Source organism: Cervus elaphus, chromosome 17 (genome assembly GCF_910594005.1).
Source record: "Cervus elaphus chromosome 17, mCerEla1.1, whole genome shotgun sequence".
NCBI classification, from domain to species: domain Eukaryota; kingdom Metazoa; phylum Chordata; class Mammalia; order Artiodactyla; family Cervidae; genus Cervus; species Cervus elaphus.
In genome coordinates, this window is record NC_057831.1 from 3,387,879 (window position 1) to 3,393,297 (window position 5,419).

At 38.5% G+C, this 5,419-nt stretch overlaps 1 non-coding gene across 1 annotated transcript; it reads left to right on the top strand.

The window, feature by feature from the left end:
- Positions 1-2,166: 2,166 nt before the first annotated feature.
- On the top strand, positions 2,167-2,273 carry LOC122673689. The gene has a single exon (XR_006334799.1). It is a non-coding gene; the product is annotated as a U6 spliceosomal RNA (small nuclear RNA).
- The last annotated feature ends 3,146 nt before the right edge of the window (positions 2,274-5,419 follow it).

Here is a 5,419-nt window from a genome sequence, read left to right on the forward strand (position 1 = left end):
TAAATTCATTAGGCTATAGTATTCAGTTGTTTAATCCAACATTAATCTAAGCATTTGGAAGATGTGGTCCATATTTACAGCCAATTGACATCAAGGAAAGGAGGCGAACCTCAACAATGAAGGTGGGGCTCACCCTATCAGTGAAGGCCTTTAGAGCAATACTGAGGTTTTCTGGAAAATAAGAAGACTGCAATATCAACTCTCTCCCAACTTTCCAGTCTGCCAGTCTGCCCTAAAAATTTTAAATTAAAGACTGCAGCAAAAAAAATAAATAATTAAAATTATTTAAAAATTTACATCTGCAGCTATTGATCAAATGCTTGTTATTTTCTGTGTACAGTGCCTACTTTTTATGCTCTATTTCACATAACTCTGTGGATATGAAAAAAAAAAATGTTCTGAGGACAACATTGAACCAGCAGGGATACTGTGTAGCCAGAGTTAGTGAAGTATCCAGGTTAGAGGGTGGATTTGATTCAATAAAAGACACTTATCTATTCACCATAAAAATAAGAGAGGAAGATGGCACCAGGAGTACGGTACCTATGCTACATTTGCATCACTTACTGTACAATTTCTGTAATTACACCTCAATTAGAAAGAGTCTGTGAAAGATTATAATGTTCCCTAAGTATTGTGATACAACAAAACATTCTGAATACAAAACCTTTGAACACTAGGCATTGAAGAATCTCTTTCTATATCCTAAACATTCTTAGTTCTCACTTTTTTTTTTTTGATGGGATCAGATTCTCTTTTTTAATTAGAGAAAAATTGCTTTGCAATGTTGTGCTGTTTCTGCTGTGCCGCATTGTGAATCTGCCATAAGTATATATATATCCCCACCTCTTTTGTTTCCCCCATCCTGCCCACACCCTCCTCCCTCATTCCACCCATCTAGATCACCACAGAGCTGAGCTCCTGTGTTATATAGCAGCTTTCCACTAGTTATCTATAAATCACACCAGCCAATTACTTTTACACACAGTAGTGTATATATGTCAAAGCTATTTTCTCCATCTGTCCCACTCTCTCCTCCTATTGTGTCCTAAGTCCATTCTCTATATCTGCATCTCCATTCTTTCCCTTCAAATAGGTTCATCAATACCATTATCCTAGATTTTATATATATATTTATGTATATATATATATATATATATACACACACACACACATTAATACGCAATATTTGTTTTTTGTTATAACTTACTTCACTCTGTGTAACAGCCTCTAGGTTCATCTACTTCACTGGAACTGACTCAAATTCATTCTTTTTTATGGCTGAGAAATATTCCATTGTATATATGTACCACATTTTCTTAACTGATTCATCTGTTGATGGATATCTAAGCTGCTTGCGTGTCCTGGCTACTGTAAATAGTGCTGCAGTGAACATTGGAGTACATGTGTCTTTTTGAGTTATTATTTTCTCAGGGTATATTTCCTGTACTGGGATTTCTGGGTCATATAGCAGTTTTATTTTTAGTTCTTCAAGGAACCTCCATACTCTTCTCCACAGTGGATGTACCATTTTCCATTACCACCAACAGTGTAAAAGCTTTCCTTTTTTTCCACACCCTCTCCAACATTTATTGTTTCTAGATTTTTTGATGGTGGCTATTCTGGCTAGTACGAGGTGATAACTCACTGTAGTTTTGATTTTCATTTCTCTAATAATTAGTGATAAGGAGCATCATTCCATATGTTTCTTGCCCATCCATATGTCATCTTTAGAGAGACGTCTATTTAGATCTTCCACCCATTTATTGATCGGATTCTTTGTTTGTATGTTTTTTATCTTGAGTTCCATAAGCTGTCTGTATATTTTGGAGATTAATTCCTTGTCTATTGCTTCCTTTGAAAATATTTTCTCCCATTCTGAACATTGCCTTCATCTTGTTTATGGTTTCCTTGGCTGTGCAAAAGATTTAAAGTTTAATTAGGTCCCAAAGAAAATGAAAGTGAAAGTGGCTCAGTCATTTCCAACTCTTTGCTACCTCATGGACTATACAGTCCATGGCATTCTCCAGGCCAGAATAGTAGAGTGGAAGACCCAGGAGATCTTCCCACCCCAGGTATTGAACCCAGGTCTCCCACATTGCAGGCAGATTAGGTCTCAATTGTTTATTTTTGCTTTTATTTTTATTATTTTATATGGTGGGCTGAGTGCTCGCTTTGGCAGCACATATACTAAAATTAGAACGATACAGAGAAGATTAGCATGGCCCCTGTGCAAGGATGACACGCACATTTGTGATGCATTCCATATTTTTAAGACAGACTTCAGAATGGGAGAAAATAATAGCAAGTGAAGAAACAGACAAAGGATTAATCTCAAAAATATACAAGCAACTCCTGCAGCTCAATTCCAGAAAAATAAATGACCCAATCAAAAAATGGGCCAAAGATCTAAACAGACATTGCTCCAAAGAAGACATACAGATGGCTAACAAACACAGGAAAAGATGCTCAACATCACTCATTATCAGAGAAATGCAAATCAAAACCTCAATGAGGTACCATTACACGCCAGTCAGGATGGCTGCTATCCAAAAGTCTATAAGCAATAAATGCTGGAGAGGGTGTGGAGAAAAGGGAACCTTCTTACACTGTTGGTGGGAATGCAAACTAGTACAGCCACTATGGAGAACAGTGTGGAGATTCCTTAAAAAACTGGAAATAGAACTGCCATATGACCCAGCAATCCCACTCCTGGGCATACACACCGAGGAAACCAGATCTGAAAGAGACACATGCACCCCAATGTTCATTGCAGCACTGTTTATAATAGCCAGGACATGGAAGCCACCTAGATGCCCATCAGCAGATGAATGGATAAAGAAGCTGTGGTACATATATACTATGGAATATTACTCAGCCATTAAAAAGAATTCATTTGAATCAGTTCTAATGAGATGGATGAAACTGGAGCCCATTATACAGAGTGAAGTAAGCCAGAAAGATAAAGACCAATACAGTATACTAATGCATATATATGGAATTTTAAAAGATGGTAACGATAACCCAACATGCAAAACAGAAAAAGAGACACAGATGTACAGAACAGACTTTGGGACTCTGTGGGAGAAGGTGAGGATGGGATGTTCAGAGAGAACAGCACTGAAACAAGTACACTATCAAGGGTGAAACAGATCAGCAGCCCAGGATGGATGCATGAGACAAGTGCTCAGGGCTGGTGCACTGGGAAAACCCAGAGGGATGGGATGGGGAGGGAGCTGGGAGGGGTGATCGGGATGGGGAACACATGGAAATCCACGGCTGATTCATGTCAATGTATGGCAAAAATCACTTCAATATTGTAAAGTAATTAGCCGCCAACTAATAAACATAAATGGAAAAAAAAAATAGAAGGTGGGCTGAAAAAGATCTTGCTGTGATTTATGTCAAAGAATGTTTTTCCTTTTTTTTCCCCTCTAAGAGTTTTATACTGTCTAGCCTTACATTTAGGTTTTTAATCCATTTTGAGTTTATTTTCATTTATGGTGTTAGGTAGTGTTCTAATTTCATTCTTTTACATGTACTTGTCCAGATCTCAAACACCACTTATTGGAGATGCTGTCTTTCTTCCATTGTATATTCTTGTTTCCTTTATCATCGATTAGGTGACCACAGGTTCATGGGTTTATCTCTGAGCTTTCTGTCCTGGACCATTTGCCCTTGTTTCTGTTTTTGTGCCAGTACCATACTGTTTTGATTACTGTAGCTTTGTAGTAGAGTTTGAAGTTGGGACTCCTCATTCCTCCTGCTCTGTTCTTCTATCTCAAGATTATGTTGGCTATCCAGGGTCTTTTGTGTTTCCATACAAATTGTAAAAGCTTTTGTTCTAATTCTCTGAAGAATGCCATTGGTAATTTGATATTAATTGCATTGAATCTGTAGATTGCTTTAATATATCATTTGAATATTCACGATACTGACACAAAACACCATGGAAATTTGTGAGGAGCTGGCTAGTTTTGCTTTTTGTTTGTATTTAATTTGGTAGATTTAGTTTTACATATTTTTTATATTTGCCAGTCTCTATTGCTATGCGGAAAGACTGAATCACAGAAATTCTACCTTAAAGTTCTATTTGCAGTTAGCTAAAACATATATTTCAGAAATATGTGAACCGTGAACTTCCAGATGTTCAAGCTGGTTTTAGAATAGCCAGAGGAACCAGAGATCAAATTGCCAACATCTGCTGAATCATCAAAAAAGCAAGAGAGTTCCAGAAAAACATCTATTTCTGCTTTATTGACTATGCCAGAGCCTTTGATTGTGTGGATCACAATTAACTGCGGAAAATTCTGAAAGAGATGGGCATACCAGACCACCTGACCTGCCTCTTGAGAAACCTGTATGCAGGTCAGGAAGCAACAGTTAGAACTGGACATGGAATAACAGACTGGTTCCAAATAGGAAAAGGAGTACATCAAGGCTGTATATTGTCACCCTGCTTATTTAACTTATATGCAGAGTCCATCATGAGAAACGCTGGGCTGGAAGAAGCACAAGCTGGAATCAAGATTGCCGGAGAAATATCAATAACCTCAGATATGCAGATGACACCACCCTTGTGGCAGAAAGTGAAGAAGAACTAAAGAGCCTCTTGATGAAAGTGAAAGAGGAGAGTGAAAAAATTGGCTTAAAGCTCAACATTCAGAAAACTAAAATCATGGCATCTGGTCACATCATTTCATGGCAAAGAGATGGGGAAAGAGTGGAAACAGTGTCAGCCTTTATTTTTGGGGGGGCTCCAAAATCATTGCAGATAGTGATTGCAGCCATGAAATTAAAAGACACTTACTCCTGGGAAGGAAAGTTATGACCAACGTAGACTGCATATTAAAAAGCAGAGACATTACTTTGTCAACAAAGGTCCATCTAGTCAAGGCTATGGTTTTTTCAGTAGTCATGTATGGAAGTGAGAGTTGGACTATAAAGAAAGCTGAGTGCTGAAGAATTGATGCTTTTGAACTGTGGTGTTGGAGAAGACACTTGAGAATCCTTTGAACTGCAAGGAGATCCAACAAATCCATCCCAAAGGAGATCAGTCCTGGGTGTTCATTGGAAGGAGTGATGTTGAAGCTGAAACTCCAATTCTTTGGCCACCTGATGTGAAGAGCTGACTCATTTGAAATGACCCTCATGCTGGGAAAGATTGAGGGCAGGAGGAGATGGGGATGACAGAGGATGAGATGGTTGGATGGCATCACTGACTCAATGGACACGAGTTTTGGCAAGCTCTGGGAGTTGGTGATGGACAGGGAGGCCTGGCGTGCTGTCGTTCATGGGGTCACAAAGAGTCAGACACGACTGAGGAACTGAACAGAACAGAAAGCATATATGGATATAGCACAACAGTCTATGGTGAATACTTGCTTCAATAGTTCTATGCTTTGTAGATAGCATCAAT